We start from the raw sequence: 18,611 nt of genomic DNA, 5'->3' as shown, positions 1-18,611 counted from the left end.
TACTTTATATACCATACAATAAATTCACATTTGAGAGGTTTAACTTCAATCTTTCACAACTATTGTGGACTGTAATGAAAATAAGGACACAGGTGAACTTACCCATTGGCGACATTATGTCAGCCAAACACGGCACCTGACGTCATTGAAACAGTAAGGGGAAGCCTAGGTAGTTAGACATTTCGCATTGCCCCATTCACTAGTGTCAAGTTCCCACGAAGCAATATCGTCATTGGCAAAAGTTTACAAAATTAAACTATTAAAGTAGTATTAGTACTAAAGTAAAATGGGCACTGTTTATTTATTTATTTTATGTTCGGTTCACCATCTGCACATCTCAAAATCTTTTCAACTCAATGATTGCTCATTTTATTTCCTCATTTTTTGGTGATTTGAAAAAAAAAAGTCATTCTATAAATTGAGGTATTCAGCAAAAACACTTTCTGTGTATTCATTTTCTTTCCAACTGCAAGATGGAGGGGTAAATTGGCCTTCACACGGTGTCACCTGGTAATTAAAAATTGGGGGAGGGAGCTCGCGTTATAAAGTATCCCCTCTGTTTAAGCTCATCCACAAAATCAGAAAAAATTAAAAGGTGAAAAAGATGCTTAAGATCCAAATCTTTGCATATTTTTCAATACTTATCCTCAAACACATTTACTGTACCGGTATTTAGAAACAAAACAGATCTGCTTCGGCCCCTTTAAGCGGGCAGAGTGAAATATCTACAAAAATGTTTAATTTACTATACATTTAATTCATTGAGTGATTAATTGCTTTTTTCGAACATTCAAACAGAAAATGCTCACTGATTTATAGGAAACACAAAAAAAAAGTGACGGTCAATTACATATAGTGAAGAAAATAAGTATTTGCACACCCAGCTGTATTACAAGTTCTCCCACTTAGAAATCATGGAGGTGTCTGAAATTTTCATCGTCGGTGCATGTCGACTGTAAGAAAGATAATCTAAAAAGAAAAATGCAGAAATTACAATGTATGATTTTTTTTTTTTTTTAAAACAATTTGTGTGATATAGCTGCAAATAAGTATTTGAACACCTGTCTATCAGCAAGAATTCTGACCCTCAACGACCTGTTAGTCTGCCTTTAAAAGTCCACCTCCACTCCATGTATTATCCTGAACCAGATGCACCTGTGTGAGGTCGTTAGCTGCATATAGACACCTGTCCACCCCATACAATCATTAAGACTCAAACTTGTAATGTGGCCAAGACCAAAGAGCTGTCCAAAGACACCAGAGAAAAAATTGTACAACTCCACATGGCTGGAAAGGGCTTCGGAGAAATTGCCAAGCAGCTTGGTGTATAAAGGTCCACTGTTGGAGCAATCATTAGAAAATGGAAGAAGCTAAACATGACAGTCAATCTCAATCGGAATGGACCCCCATGTAAGAAATCACCTCGTGGGGTGTCAGTGATCCTTAGAAATGTGAGGAATCAGTCCTGGACTACACGACAGGACTTGATCAATGACCTAAAAAGAGCTGGACCAGCGTTTCCATGGTGACTTTTGGTAATACACTAAGACGTCATGGTTTGAAATCATGCATGACACGGAAGGTTCTCCTGCTTAAACCAGTACATGTCAAGGCCCGTCTTAAGTTTACCAATGACCATTTGGATGATACAGAGGAGTCAGGGGAGAAGGTTTTGTGGTAGATAAGACCAAATGGAACTTTTTGGTCATAATTCCACGAAACATGTTTGGAGAAAGACGAATAATGAGTTCCATCCCAAGAATACCATCCCTACTCTGAAGCATCGGGGTGGTACCATCATTCTTTGGAGGTGTTTTTCTGCACATGGGACAGGACGACTGCACAGATTTAAGGAGAGGAAGACCGCAGCCATGTTTTGTGAGATTTTGGGGAACAACCTCTTTCCCTCAGTCAGAGCATTGAAGATGGACCGTGCCTGGGTCTTTCAACATGACAATGACCCAAAGCACACAGCCAGGAAAACGAAGGAGTGGCTCTGTAAGAAGCATATCAAGGTTCTGGTGTGGCCTAGCCAGTCTCCAGACCTAAACCCTATAGAAAATCTTTGGCGGGAGCTGAATCTCCGTGTTTCTCAGTGACAGCCCAGAAACCTGTCTGATCTAGAGAAGATCTGTGTGGAGGAGTGGGCCAAAATCCCTCGTGCAGTGTGTGCAAACCTAGTGAACAACTACAGGAAATGTTTGATCTCTGTAATTGTAAACAAAGGCAAATGTACCAAATATTAACATTGGTTTTCTCAGGTGTTCAAATACTTATTTGCAGCTGTATCGCACAAATAAATACTTAAAAAAATCATACATTGTGATTTCTGAATTTTTCTTTTCAGATTATCTCTCTCAAAGTGGACACGCACCTACAATTAAAATTTCAGTCCTCCATGATTTCTAAGTGAGAGAACTTGCAATATAGCAGGGTGTTCAAATATCTATTTCCTTTAATTTTGAAGTCTGTGTTCAAAAGGATTCTCTCGTATTTACGGTAATTTACAAAATCATTTGATTGAATCATGGGTTACAGTGTCTCAAATCTGTAACACCATTTTTCTCATTTTTTTTTTAACTAATAACACATTAAAATTTCACCAAATGTTGGGAACAAGTAATCCATACATAAAAAGAAAGTAGAACAAATAAGATCAGAAATTATGCAGAATAATGTGAAATGACTGGAAAAACATTGAACAATCCAACTGGTATTTAATAGTTTGTGCAAAAGCTTTTGTTTGCGATGACAGCTTCAAGACCCCTCCTGTAAGGAGATACCAGTCTCATGTATTGCTCTGGTGTGATTTTTGCCTATACCACTACACAAGCAGTCTTGAAATCTTGAGTTTCTTTAATAGACCTTGAGTTTCAGTTCTTTTGATAGATTTTGGATTGGATTCAATTTAGGTGATGGGTTGGGCCATTCTAGCAGCTTCATTTTTTTCTTTGAATTTTGAATTTTTTTTCTTTTTTTTCTTTTTCTTTTTGTTCTTTCTTTTTCTTTCTTTCATTAAGAGTTTCCTTGGCAGTATGTTTTGGATGAATATCCCAGTGAAATTTTCACCCTCATTTCATTTTCATTATCCATGTATCCTTCCTTCAATAATGTTAAGTTTATCAGTACCATTTGTTGAAAAGCAGCCCACACCATCATCTGCCGAGCTTCACTGCTGGTATGTTGTTTTTAGGGTGATATACAGTGCCATTTCTCCTCCAAACGTGGTGCGCATTTAGTCATCCAAACTGTTCAGTTTTGCCATCATCCGAGCACATTTATTCTTCCAGTATTTAATTTTGTTGTCTGAATGGTGTTCAGCAAATTTAAAATAAGCTTTGACATGTTTTTTTTTTTTTTTTTTTTTTTTTTTAAGCAATGATGTCTTGCATGCCAAGAATGCATACAGCCCATTGCACCAGAGTACCGGTACACTATTCAGGGCTTTCCTTGTGACAACAGTACTTGCTAATTCCAGGTCTTTTTGAAGCTCTCCACAGGTGATCCTTGACTCTTGGAGAATTCTTCTGATAATTCTTTGCACTCCTCTGTCATCTGATCGAGGCAAATTTATTATGACATGATTGGCTTTCCACATGCGTATTTTGGCCCCCAACTGGTCTCACAGACACTTCCAGAAGCTTAGATATGGGGCTGACACCAGCGTAATCGTTATGTTTTGCAGCAATAGGTTTGCAATGGTCCTGTGAGAGCTCTGTGCTCTTACACATCGTGAGATGTGTCTTGACTCATACCTTTGAATGCCGACCTTTTTTTTAGGTCATCAATTACGACTGAACCATCTGATATTCATTTGCATTGACAAGGGTCTGCTGGATTGCCATTTTATTATTGACAGATTTTGTCTTTGTCTTTCTGTGGCTTTTTGCAACTCCTTTCATGTGTTCAATGCTTTTTTTCCCCTCGGTCATATTCATATTACACACAACTAATTTTCTCATCTTATTTGTTCTACGTTTTTGCATGTATCGATTACTTACTGCTATTATTACGGTTTCTGACATTTGGAGAAATTTTCATGTTAACATTATTGGGAAATATGTTGAAAAATCGTGAACTGTTAAATTTCAGCCGCTGTATTCTTATACACTATAGTTTTTTTTCTTTTTAACTTGAGCATAATAATTGGCCTCTCTCTATCTATCACTATCTCTATCCATAGGCCCAATATTTGGATACATTAAAAAAACTGTTGTATAAGAATCCAGAATATTGTGTGTGCGTGTGTTTACGTGTGTGTGGGTGTGCATGTGTGCATGTGTGTGTGTGTGTGTGTGTGTGTGTGTGTGCACAAACAAAAATTCTGTTAAAAAGCCCAATGGTAAATCCGACAGAAATGAATGAATTAATACAGATATTTAGACGTATACACTTGACTGCCCACGTTTACCAGATTTACTTTATCACATAAAAATATTGTTACTATTACTACTAATCACGATTCTTCCATTACTTTATAAGGTCCACCTAATTCTTGTACTTAAAAAAAAAAAAACATTTCTAAATTATCCATCGATCAATTTTCCCTCCCTTTAATCCTCACTAGGGTCGCGGGCATGCTGAAGCCTATCCCAGTTATCTTTGGGTGAGGGATGGGACACACAATGGTCACTAGTCAATACTGTAAATTTGAAATTTTATGCCTGGCTTTAAAGTAAGCATAAAGGATCAATTGAAGTTTTATGTTTGACTAAATCTCCTTAACAGTAGTCAAAGTATAGTACAATCAATGCATTGTATGTAGTCGTAGATTGGGCCTTCATGCCCAAAGATCAAAATATTCCTGACACCCAGATGTAGTGACTCAGTCTACGGAAAAGATGCAAAACTGTCAGTAGATGACAGCATTTAGCTGGCACAAGTCCAGCCAGACAGCGAAGGTACTGTGGAAGAAGTGGTTGACCTCTGACCCTGTCCAGTCTGCATCAAGGACAATGATACTATTTAGACCATCAGCACTTTTGCAACACCAAAAATGCAGTCCAGTATGAGCTGGACAGAACATATGACTAGAATAAATTCCTTGTTTACTCGGAGTTAATGCTCCTTAAACCAAGTACTTGTGTTGGATATAGACAGGGTGAGAAACCAATTGTACAGGAGGAGGAAGGAGGGACTTATAAAGGTAGTACTATCTGAGTTGGAATTTAATTATAAACTCAAAAATAACTACAATTACATTTAGCTTTATCGTTTTTTTTTCTTTAGTGTAAGCATTTCAAAGTGCCCCATATTGTAATCTATAACCCTTAAATTGCGGGGGGGAAGAATCGTTCAAATTCAGTTTTTATGGCATTCAGGAGTTTGAGGCATGTTAAAATGTTTTTGAATAATAGATGTTTGGTCTAAAGACACCTCAAACAACTACTGTAACTGAAAAGGAACAAATGCAATGAAATCAGATCATTCCTTATGTTGACACCACCAGGGAGGTTTAGATGCAATTGTGTCCCATGCCAAGTTTGAAACGGGTATGTGTCTTTGCTTATATCATCTTTAAATTAGGAGCATGATGGAGGTCACTTTTGCGTGAACATCTTCATCCTACCCAATATCAATATCGTTTGCTCTTCATCGTGAACCCTTGTGAGGATTAGCGGCTGAGAAAATGGATGATAGATCGGCTCATATCTTTGAATCACATACTGACCGTGTAGACATACAGGTGAGCAAGAAACTGACATCTTTGTTTTAGCTTAATCTTTCTCTCCCACTGATGTGATTTTTGTTGCGTTTTAAATAACGATGGCCAACCCACTGCTTTGCATTAATTAGTCTTATGTAAAAGTATGTTACCACTTTTGGAGTTGGGTTTTCTTTTACTTATGAAGATGAACATTTTATCCCTGAGCTGGAAATAAAAGCAATTCAAGTTTGATTGCGATGTTGCACATAGTGTCTGGCAATTTTGTCATCTTGGAGGTCTGAAGGAGGAGGACACATACCCTGGATTTGGTTTGAAATACAGCTGGCAACTTGACCTTTGTCCTCAGAGACAGATGACAAATCTTAGAATGCCTTCTCTTTTACTGTTCAAATTAATGACTGTTAATTGGGTCTTTTTAATTGAGCAACAGCGTTAAATTGAGACTTCATTACGGTTGTTTTAAGTTATGTATATTAACTAAACTATAGTTACAATAACATTTCGTTTAGCACATCCAGAAAGGATTGTGTGTTAGCTTGTTACTAAGGGTTCACCAGAACATCTTTATCTGGAGTAAGTGGCTACTCTTTCACATGCTGGTTTCTTGTACATCCTGACAATAATAAATTACTAAAACTGAAATAGCTCAAAATGCTATCGGAAGCCAACGTGAAAGCAGATTATCAAGTAAGAAAAATAACACAGGGGTGTACAATAATAATTCTGAAAATAATTGTATTGTTCTGTCTGACTGATATGTTTGTCGAACTGGCGTGATAATATTCCTCCATATGCTTTGATTGAGGAGACTCGGTGATAAAAATGTTTAATTTTAGGATGACCTGTTTATTCACAAAAATGACAACTTTTTGTTTGATAACCTCAAGTAACCTAGATCATGGCTGGCCAGTACCAGGAGAGTGTCACATGTTCTGGACTTTGTAAACTCGATTATCAAAGTAAAATACTAGCATTCTGACCCCTCATTAAGTGAGGCCTTCAGCAAGTACAATCAAGTGTTTAACTCTTCTCTGACTTCAGGGAATCCTCTTCCTCTGCAGGTGATAGGTTGTGCCCAATGAAATGCATGTGATTATATTGGCGTGTGTCCCTCTGAGCACATGCCGCCATTGAGATGCGACGCCAGGATAAGGGGTTTCCTTTGGGCGTAATAATATGCCACACCAACCGCAGGGTGCTTAGAAAGGGAATCTAAGGGGTGGAGATAGAATTGTAGGTATAGGCGTATAGACCATGGACTCTCACCACAGGTACACACATGCATATCAAGTCGTGTCTATAAATATTGGGACATTGTCACGATTGTCTTTTAGGCTGTAAACACCATCGCAATGGATTTGAAATTAAATGAACAATCTCTGCATTTAACTCCTGAATTTGGGGGTATTTGGACATCCAAATCAGGTAAACTGTTCGAATTAAATATTCCTCACATTTTTTAAGGGATAATAAATGATTGGACAAATGAACAACAATAAATCAAACTTTCATATTTTTAATACGTGGTAATGGTGCTAATAATGGAAATATTTCAGCCAGCAATTGAATTGTATCCTGGAACAATGAAAGTAGAGCCATCCATTAGTAAATTTATTGCGTCACTAGTAGTGTGCACTTTCAATAGGCTATATAAACTGGGGTAAATTCAGCGCTAGATTTAGCTAATATACTTTAAATTAATTTCATTAACAGTATATTTTAACATTAAAAGGGTTGCTGTAGAAGGGATACAATACCAAAAATGGGAATTCATTATTGAGAGAGATTGCTATAAAGGGGGCGGGACAGAGAAGAAGCAGGGACAATGTCGACAGTTCAGCTGTCAGCTGAAACCCACATCTAAGTGCAAAAGTTTGGAGAGGGAAAGCAGATGTAGCAGAAGTCTCAGCTAAAAGAGATCGTCGGACATCGGAAATGCCTTGGAAATTTGATGGAAAGCTACAAAAGACAAATATGGAACAATAACAGATTACTGCCCAGCAGTACTGTAAAATCTATTAGCCTTGATTTGTTTTCTCCTTGAGTTGATGTGACACACAAGTGATCCATCTATCAGCATTTGAAGCGGGTGAGTGAGATGATTAATCTCGATATTGATACTTGTAAACTCAGATGGTCATTGTGACTAATCGCTATGCTGTAGTGATGTTAACTCAGTAGGGGACTGCAGACGTGAACAGATGTTTAGTCAAAACCCAATTTTCCTTTGAACTGTCTCACTAATCATTCCATCTAGCAAAAAAAAAAAAAAGACTTGATGCATTTAACGATTCCTTCTTTTCATGTTGCTGTGCTGGAGGTAAGTGTAGGCTGGTCATCATAAACGGTAGCAACTACAGGGTAGTGAAACACTGGTTGTAATGTTGCACTCTCTTCAGAGGTGTTGACAGCATGCCTGCATTTACCTACTTGTGTGGCTTTGTATGGAAGCATAAACCTTTTATATGAATAGGAGACTTCCACTTGGAGCCAAAATTACGTTTTACTGAGTTGTACAAAAATGATTTTATTTTGACATGTCGTAAAAACACAGAAGCAAGTGAAGATCATTTAAAAGTGGAGTTAATTGAAGGAAGGTTTCAATGCATCCAGGTTGCATCTAGTTTAATTTGTTTACTCCCTTGTTACAATTAGTTTTGTGACATTAACGGAGTCTCATTATTTTGGTGATATACTTTGTGATGTTTTGTCTTTCCTAATCGTAATTAAGTAGGGGAATACAACATTACAATTGATCAGGAACAATTATATGTTGCTTGTCAGTAATTGATTCGTAATTTGTATTGTCTTGAAACAAACATCCACTTATCCTCACTAGGGTTGTGGGCGGCTGGTTTTGGAATGTGAGAGGGAGCCGGAGTACCCGGGAAAAAAATCCATGCAAGCATGGAGACAACATGCAAAGACCACAGAAGGGAGGCAGGATTTGAACTTGGGTCCTCAAAACTATGAGGCAGATGTTGCTGTAACCACCAGCATAGTTGCTGATGATTTAGGCTCAACTTGTTTGCTGCCTGAATTTGAAAAGAATGAAAGCGAGCTTAATCCATGAAGACCCAGGCTTAACTCCTCTGGCCAGCAATATTACGTGCATTAGTTTTACATTACGTTTCATTTTAACTTTCTTTTACTTTTCAACCAAATCAGCATTGCCAATGAGAATCTATTTTCAATTGCATTACCTGGATAAATAAAGTTTAAATAAATAAATAAATCCGCTCTAGAGAGTTATTCTTCCATCTCAGATATTAAGATTTAAATGATGATAATTTGCAATTATAGTCAATGAAGGGCGTATCAGGCGCTGTGCATCATGGGGGCCTCCTTTGCGTGATTTTTCCAATTGTTGTCCTGGGGCGGGTGCTCATTGATTTTGGCGTGGTTGGTTTGCGCTTTTGTTCGCTGCTGATGCTGTTGGACGCAGGCAGGTCGTTGTGTGCGCTCTTCTTCATTGGTTTCCACTGCTTTTTCATTGGTTTTCACGACTTCATCTTGGTCCCCTTGCCATTCCTAGATGTGCCGACTCTGCAACTCGAAGTCGACGCATGGATGTGATATGATGTTCATTCACTAATAAGTTCAACAGAAACGATGTACTGTAGACTTTCATAACTTCTCCCGGGATCATTGTAATCGGGTTCTCTTGGTTAGTTTTTGCATGTCGTCCCACGTATTTTCAAATATTTATACTGCTGCTGTGGTTTTTGTCACTAGTCCACATGTCAATTTTGTCCCTGTGTTTGTCCGCTAATATCCTTTTTCTTTCTGGCCACATTTTCAATAAACATAATTTTGCCAAAAATTAACATAGGGAGTATTTTAAACTCTCGTGTTGCACAGCAAAACTGTTCCAGCACAAAGGTATAAAGATTCACCATCCACCATTCTGCATTCTGTCCATGCAGCTTAACAGAAAGTCAGTCAAACTTGTAAAAAGCTACTCTTGCTTTGAAACTGGATTTTTAATTCCATGTGAATGCCTTGCATGTTTCCCAAGGCTACTCAAATACAGAATGAAAGTTTTTACCAACATAAACCCTCTATCCTGATTACCAGGGTTCCCCATCTTAAGAGCTTTTATAACTTAATTTCCAATATGGAAGCTTTGCCTGTCCCAGTCAGGCTGTCATCTTAGCTGTAAATCCTTTGCTGTGTGTTAAATACAAGTTGATGAAAGGTTATACATCAGCACTCCAAATTTCCACATGTGAAATTGGTTATGGATGCCCTTTGTAAGGCTTTCCTCAGTCTGATTTTTATGGGTGGAAAACATTCCATACAGACACCTCAGATTTTTTTTCTTTCTAAGTTTACTGCTTTTATGAGAGGCTGCCGTTTGTATTTATTTATTTATACAGTATGTGAGACAGACAAAATAATACAAAGTAGAAACAGAACTTTTTTTCATTTGCAATAATTTGTAAGGTAAAACACAAGCATAACTGTCAGAACGGCAAGGTCTTATATTTTGTCCTTGTCGTATGTTTGCTTTATTATTAACAAGGAAAAATCGACATCTAATCAAGTGTTTATTCTCATTCATGTGTGCAAGCACAGTGGTGACCACTAAAAGATTCAACATATTGGAAAGGTGTTAACATAACTTGAGGACTGATAGGCTGCATTCATACTCTGCTGTATCTCCCGCTGCTGTCAGCAGTCTTAGATATTTTCATATTTTATTGAGAATTATTGATGTATGAAGTGCTCTCTCAGGATGAGTGGGGGAGTGAGGGAGAGTCACTTACCTACTGTCAGTACATCACTCCTCCTCCTGACTGGCACCTTGACGGCCTTTTCAAAAGGACAGCTGTACTGTGTTAAAAGTTGCTTAAATATTATCATATTTTATGATTATCATAATATTGTATAATATATTATCTGATCATTTGGACACTGTTGGCATCATTTATTCAACAAAGTGGTTTACAGATTCTGCAGAATGTAATAGATAGATAGATAGATAGATAGATAGATAGATAGATGGAAAAAATGATGCACACACTCTCTGACCTTCAGGAAGTCCTCAGCTTTTACTTGCACTGTTGTGACACACATACTTTATGGGGCTTATCGTGTGAAAGCATATTTTCTCTTTACAGTGCCTCAATTCAGTGTTGCGTTACTTCAAGCTATTTAAAATAAAACAGCCCTCCTCACACAGGGCTTACCCCTATTTGTGTTTCTATAACTGTCCTAGTAGAGAATTCCAGACATTACCCAGAAGCCTCTTATCCTCCATATTGCAGCTGTTCACCACACAAGCAATATTAATAGCTTCCTGAATGCAGAGTACATTGGGCTTCATTTTTGTGACATTTTGTGGAGTACACAAAACTGGGTGATGAAAACTAATTTTTAGTCATCTGTAAGTGCTGAAAACAAGTTTTGACTAATTGTGTAATCAACTTTTTTGTGGGGGACAAGAATATGTTTTCATCATCGAAAATATATTCTGACCCCACCGATAATGTAGTGGTTCATTCACCTGACTTTTGTGAAACCAGAGAGGGTTCAGTTTCCATTTAGTCAATGGCTTAATGGATGTGTGCCCTGTGATTGGAGTCCTTGGTAGGTCTCATTTTTGCTTATTATCAGCCAGGACCACAAGGCTGAACAGGATATGTGATATAGAAGATGGATTGATGGATTATTTGTCATTTTGCAGTGTGCGCTAACTAAATGCTGTTTAAAGTGTTTAAAAGTAAGTTTAAAACTGTTGGACACCCAGCTTCCTTTCAGGCTTGGGAAGCAGCGCAAATATTCTATTCATGTCAAAAACAAAGTTACTCTATTGCTAAATCTATTGTCTAGGTCAGTGATTCCCAACCTTTATTGAGCCGTGATACATATCTTACAATTGAAAAATCTCACAAACAAATAAAAATGTCATGAAGTGGATACACAAGTCAATTACGTATATACTTTTTGCCATCAAATAGAAGACAATAACTGTATATGCCACTCTCATAGATGGATGAACAAAGCTACATTATTTGTCGTTAATAAATAGTATTTTGACCGATTAAGTGGAATAATAATTTCCTGCAGGACACCAGAAGAGCTCTCACGGCACACCAATGTGCCACAGGAAACATTTGCTCTGTCAAGGGCAAGCGGGGTGCTGGGTTTTCTCCGGGTGCTCTGGTTTCCTCCTACATTCCAAAAAAATGCATGGTAGGTTTATTGAAGACTAAATTATCAATGGGCGCGAATGTGAGTGCAAAAGGTGTTTGTTTAAATGTTCTGCATCCTTTTTGGTGAGTTGTCGTTATTTGTTACAGCTATTAAAGACTTACCTTTAATCAGTTTCCCAAACTACAACTGTTCAATCTCTAAGGGTAGGATTACTGTTTTCTGCACTTCAAAGCAAAATATCTAAATTTGCAATCCCACAAACCCTTTTTACTTGATGTGGTCCATGCGTTCATGGCAACTCCACACAACTGGAAATTACTTAGTTTTTCATGAATCAAACCAAATGAAACTCCTACTAAAGAAAACACTCCAGAATTCGAAACATATATTATAGCCATCCTCCTCTTTTTCCAGTGGTTTGGTACAGGCATTTCCTTTTTATTGTGAGGTAGGTTACTGTGCCTCTCTCCTCTGTTGAAAACCACCAGTGCTTGTTTGTTTTCATGTAGGCTGGAAAGAAGCCAACAAGACCTCTGAGAAACGTCTGTAAAACTGGCTGTTATATGGCTTAGGATACGTCATTAAATGCAAATCCCTGATATTAAGCATGCATGTTGCTCAATATGAAAAAACGAGGTCTTTATGAAATAAGACAATAATTCACTTGTAATCATCAATTTTTTTTTTTTTTCCTTTTTCTTAATCTAACAACTAATTGTGAAAAGCATCAGCTATAAATGACAGTTGTTTTAGTGATGTCGTATGTCGATAACTAACACCTAAACTATCCCAAGTAAACTTGGAATGACTCTTTGCTGTATTGGGTGCCTGACGATAGCTGTGTATAAACAAAGAAAATGAGAGTTGTCTGTTTGAGTCTAATTACCCCTTGTGGTGAGTCTGGAAATACAGCCCAAGCAATAGGAATAGCCATGCAGTACTATAGCAGTTAATCATAATTACGTACACTAGACATAAGGAGAAGCTCATGATTGTAATTGACTGAATTCATATACAGTGCACTATGCACAGTGTCAAAAGTATTTAGCGAAACATTTTCGCAACATTTGTCCTAAAAAGCAACCTTCAGTGAGTGAAATGACACCAAATCGCCTGGAGGCCCATAGAAGACAACTAAAGTCGAGGATTGCAGAATTATGTTCTGTCATAAACAGGTGAAAATCACTGGTAATATTCAAGGATAGGAGCACCAAGCAGAATTTAATGAATGAAAGACCAGACCAGATTGTAAACATGGAGGAGTTGATGTTTTTGCATGACCGGTTGTTTATGCTGTGACTGCTGTCATTAAGATTAATTTTCAAATCGGCTAATCCTTTACAAACCTGTCACTTGAGTTTCCATGTTTGTGTGCAGTTGCAAAACTATTTGTGATTTCCCCAAAAAAGTCCTGTACGTGTGTGACATTGGCAAAGGAAGAGACCACTGTGTTTTAGTGTGTCTGTGCTCTTGTTGACACAAGGGAACAAAATGTTAATACTTTTAGTTTTTGATCCATCCATCCATTTTCTACTGTTTTTCCGGGTCGGTTCATGAGGGAAGTAGCTTCAGAAGGGATACGTTGCTTCAGAAGGATACCCAGACTTCCCTTATCTCATCCACTTCTTCCAGGTCTTCTGGAGGGATCCCTAGGCATTCCCAAGTCAGCCAAGAGACATTTCTCCAGCGTGTCCTGGGTCGTCCCAGGGGTCTCTTTCTGGTGGGACATGCCCAGAACACCTCTCCAAGGTGGCGTCCGGGAGGCCTCCGAATCAGATGCCCCTGGCACCTCATCTGGCTCCTCTCAATGCAGAGGAGCAGCGGCTTGACCCTGAGCCCCTCCCGGATGACTGAGCTTCTCACCCTATCTCTAAGTTAGTGGGTACAGAGGAAACTCATTTCGGCCGATTGTATCCGGGATCTTGTTCTTTTGTTCATGACCTACAGCTCGTGCCCATAGGTGATTGTGGGAGTGTAGATTGACAGGTGAATTGAGAGCTTTTCCTTTTGACCTAGCTCCCTCTTTACCACAACAGACTGATACAAAGTCTGCATCACTGCAGACGCTGCACTAATCCGTTTGTCAATTTCCAATCCCATTCTTCCCTCACTCGTGAACAAGATCCCAAGATACTTGGGGCAGAATCTCATCCCTGACCTGGAGAGGGCACGCCTCCCTTTTCCGACTGAGGACCATGGTCTCAGATTTGTAGCTGCTTCACACTCTGCAATGAACTGCTCCAGTGAGAGTTGGAGATCACTGCTTGATGCAGCCAACAGAACCACATCATCTGCAAAGAGCAGAGATGCGATGCTGAGGCCACCAAACTGGACACACTCTACACCTTGGCTGCACCTAGAGATTCTGTCCATAAAAGTTATGAATAAAATTGGTGACAAAGGGATGACTCTCACTAGAAACAAGTCCGACTTATTGCCGGCAGTGCAGACCAAACTCTGACAACGGTCGTTCAGGGATGAAACAGCTCGTACCAGGGGGTTAGGTACCCAATACTCCCAAAGAACCCCCCACAGGACTCCCTAAGGGGCACAGTCAAACGCCTTCTCATATTCCCTAAGCACACGTAGACTGGTTGGGTTCATTCATTCCATTCACCCTTGAAGATCCTGCCGAGAGTGTAGAGCTGGTCCACTGTTCCATGGCCAGGACGAAAACCACGTTGCTCCTCCTGATTCTGAGATTCGACTTCCCAATGGAGCCTCCTCTCCAGTACCCCTGAATAGACCTTACCAGGGAGGCTGAGGAGTCTGATCCCCCTATAGTTGGAACACACCCTCCGGTTACCCATCTTAAAGAGGGGGAGCACCACCCCAGTCTGACAATCCAGAGGCACTGTCCCCAATGTCCACGCGATGTTGCAGAGGCGTGTCAACCAGGAGAGGCCCACATCATCCAGAGCCTTTAGGAACTCCAGGCGAATATCATCCACCCCGGGGCCCTGCCACCAAGGAGCTTTTTAACCACCTCGGTGACCTCAACCCCAGAGATAGAAGAGGCCGCCTCACCCAGACTCAGCTTCCTCATGGGAAGGTGTGTTGGTGGAATTGGAGTTCTTTTAAGTATTCTCTTCACTAACTGACAACATCCTGAGTTGAGGTCAGCAGTGCCCCAACCCCACTATACGCAATGCTGACGGTGTACTGCTTTCGCCCTCCTGAGACACCGGACTGTGGACCAGAATTTCCTCAACGCTGTCTTGAAGTCGTTCTCCATGCCCTCGCTGAACTCCTCCCACACCTGGCTTTTTGCCTCAGTGACCACCGAAGCCTGATTCTACTTGGCCAGCCGGTACCTATCAGCTGCTTCAGGAGTCCCACAGGCCAAAAATGCCCGACAGAACTTCTTCTTAAGCTTGACAGCATCCCTCACTGTTGGTGTCCACCAATCTGTTCACGGGTTTCCGCCACGACAGGGACCGATCACCTTACGACCACAGCTCCAGTTGACCGCCTCAGTGAATTGAATGGAGGCGTGGAGCATCGTCCACTCTTACTCAAAGTCCACCACCTCCTCTGGGGCATACATGAGCAAAGTTCTTTTGGAGGTGGGAGTTGAAATTCCTTCTGACAGGGGAATCTGCCAGCCATTTCCAGTAGACCCTCACAATACGTTTGGGCCTGCCACACCGCACAAGCATCTTCCCCGAAAAGCCAACTCACCACCAGGTGGTGATCAGTTGACAGCTACGCCCCTCTCATCACCAGAGTGTCCAAGACATGCAGTCGCAAGTCCGATGACACGACCACAAAGTCCATCATCAAACTGCGACGTAGGGTGTCCTGGTCCCAGGTGGACATGTGGACACCTGTTCGTTATGGACAATCCATGATGAGCACAAAAGTACATTAACAGAACACGACTCTGGTTCTGATCAGGGGGGCCGTTTTTCCCAATCACACCCTCCCAGGCCTAACAGTCAATGCCGACGTATGCATTGAAGTCCCCCAGCAGAATGATGGAGTCCCCAGAGGGGTCACTCTCCAGCACACCCTCTTAGGACTCCAAAAAGTTGGGGTACTCTGAACTGCTGTTTGGTGCATAAGCACAAACAACAGTCAGGACCGGTTCCCCTGCCTGAAGGCGGAGGGATGCTACCCTCTCATCCACCAGGGTAAACTACATCATGCAGGACCCGAGCCAGGGGGCAATGAGTATACCCATACCTGCTTAACGTCTCTCAACATGGGCAACTCCAGAGTGGAGCAGAGTCCCGGAGCCCAAGTTCTGGGTAGAGGCGAGTCTGAGTTTATCTAGTCGGAACTTCTTGACCTCACGCAACTCAGCCAACTCTAGTTCCTTCCCTGCCAAAGAAATGCCATTCCATGTCCCTCAAGCTCGTTTCTGTAACCGGGGATGGGATCGCCAAGGTCCCCGCCTTTGGCCACCGCCCAGCCCAAATCACACCCAACCCCTATGGCCCCTCTCACAGGTGGTGAGCCCATGTGAAGGGGGACCCATGTTACCCTTTCAGGCTGTGCCCAGCTGAACTCCATGGGTGCAGGCCCGGCCAATGGGTGGTCGCTTTCGAGCCCCACCTCCAGGCCTGGCTCCAGAAGGAGGCCCCCGGTGACCTGCGTCCGGGCAAGGGAAACCAAGATCCAATTTTTGTACTCGTCATAGGGGTTTTGGAGTCGTACTTTGTCTGGTCCCTCACCTAGGACCTTTTTTGTCATGGGTGACCCTACTAGGGGCATGAAGCCCCATACATTTTCGCTCCTCGAATCATTGGGACACACAAATCCCTCCACCACGATAAGGTGACGGCTTGAGGAGGGGTACTTTTAGTTTTACATATGCTCTTTAACTGTAGTTGCATTGTTTTAGTTTTACGTGCTATTTAACTTTTGTTGTGGTTGGTACAGTCAAAGTGTTGGTTTGTTTTTTTTAAATGCCACCTGCCGTTTTGGTTCCTTAAAAATTACAGTCACACTGAAGTGTAAGTACCCCTTTTCGATTCGCATGTGTATATTGCAACTCAAGGGACATAAATGAACCCCTTCTTTACCCTTTTATCCCGGTGACACAGTTGGAGGACATACCGGTACTAGCTCCCAGGCCAACAGGTTTACAGCTTTCTCATCGATATGGCTTCCCCTATCTGATTGCAGAAATGCAAAGAGGAAACAATTGAAAGAGGCACAGCAATTACGATGGTTACATCATAGAGTGTCAGAGAGGTGGGTGGATTAAGGAAAGGGTGGATTTCCGATCCTTGGAACCTTCCTGGAAGATGCACGTAGGCACACCATTGGCAAAGACAACACTGAAACTACCACAAATTCTCACAAAGTGTTGGATTTGTAGTCCATCACAATACTGCACTGTATGTGATAGTTTCGATGCCAGTAAGTTTGTAGATGACACAACATGTTATCTTTCTGTTGTTACTGCCTGTAGTACTGATTAAAAGACAAAAAAAAAAAGATTCCTATCTTTTTTTTTTTTTTTTTTTTCCCTCATGGTGCCCTTTGCTTCTCATATAGAAATTATCTTTGCTGCCTTTGGTACAGATACAAAAAAAAATATTCCTATCTTAAATTATATTATATTTATATTTTTTAAATGGTTCCCTTTACTTTTCAGATGTAGAAATTTTCGTTAATTGGATAGATTAGATGATACTACTGACTTGAGAAGACTGAATGATGTTGTCCAAACCAAATCCTCACTCCAGTTGTCCTGGCGCATGTGGGAAACCCACTAGTTGTGTACATTTTCATGAAACCCTGAGCTGAATGTGTGCTTTCCAAAAAAAACCACAGGAATGCATTATTAGTTCCTCTGCTACCAGCTCTGGTCATTTTTCCTGCTTACCACTGAGATCTGTACTACAATAGATGGGTGATGTCATGGCTCAGGAATTTGTGTACAACCCAGTCCTGTCTCATTTTGCATGTTTACATTCTTCCGCTCAATGGTTAAGCTTGTCTTGTCAATCACATCATCACCATTTTACATTTGTCATTTAAGACCAATTCAAAAGAGAACAAAACTAAATTAATGCATCTTTTTTCTGGTGGCCATGTATGCGCAATTAACTTTACAGATTTTCACACAATATGATCACTGATCACAGTAGTGTTAAACTAATATAATTTTGTTTTTTCCCCCCAGTGGCCTTAATCAGTAGCGGTGGGTGGGCCATGAGTCTCCCTGATAAAATGAGTTCCCAATGTCTAAGGTGATTTAGCTTGGAGTCAATTCCTTTGTAAGGGGATCAAGAATTGAGGCTTGGTCCATTAGTCATGGGACAGACTGGCGGACACAAGGAAGGGAATTTTGGGGAGGGCATGTCTGGGGTATCCGCGTCCAGTGAGCATTACTCGCATTAGTCCAGTAAATACATTTGGATAATTTGCTTTGTGACAAACTGTGTATGAGTAAGTCCCACCCCCATCTTTTTACTTCTCAGTACAATCACAGATTGAACAAATGTGTGATCCAGTGCCATGAAGGAGAGTGTTCACATACATAAATATGCTGTTGGTGATTACTCATTTCCTACGGGTGCTTACATCTGTGTGTCATTTGTTGATTTTGCACACCTAAATTCATGCAATTTACTTGTGGTAGCCATGTGCAGTGCCTCTAGAACAGTGATTTCCAACCTTTATGCAGCCAAGGGACATATTTTACAATTGCAAAATCTCACAGCACACCAACAAAGAAAAAATATCATAAAAAGTGGATACTGTTTATAAATTGCTGTATGCACTTCCTGCAATCTAGTAAAAGACTATTTATTGGTGCTTTTAATATACA

At 40.5% G+C, this 18,611-nt stretch overlaps 1 protein-coding gene across 3 annotated transcripts in view; it reads left to right on the top strand.

Annotated features, from left to right (window-relative positions):
- Positions 1 to 18,611, top strand: part of daam2 (dishevelled associated activator of morphogenesis 2) — a 111,449-nt gene that overhangs the window by 23,942 nt on the left and 68,896 nt on the right. The window contains exon 2 of one of the 3 annotated variants that reach the window (XM_061842913.1): positions 13,460 to 13,701. The exons of the other annotated variants lie outside the window; for them this stretch is intronic. The gene's annotated coding sequence lies outside the window, so the exon portion shown is untranslated. The remainder of the gene's footprint in view (positions 1 to 13,459; positions 13,702 to 18,611) is intronic. 3 annotated transcript variants of the gene reach the window in all.

This window comes from Syngnathoides biaculeatus, chromosome 15, assembly GCF_019802595.1.
Source record: "Syngnathoides biaculeatus isolate LvHL_M chromosome 15, ASM1980259v1, whole genome shotgun sequence".
NCBI lineage: Eukaryota > Metazoa > Chordata > Actinopteri > Syngnathiformes > Syngnathidae > Syngnathoides > Syngnathoides biaculeatus.
Note: the sequence above shows the minus strand (reverse complement) of the source record. Positions and strands in the feature narration are given on the sequence as shown.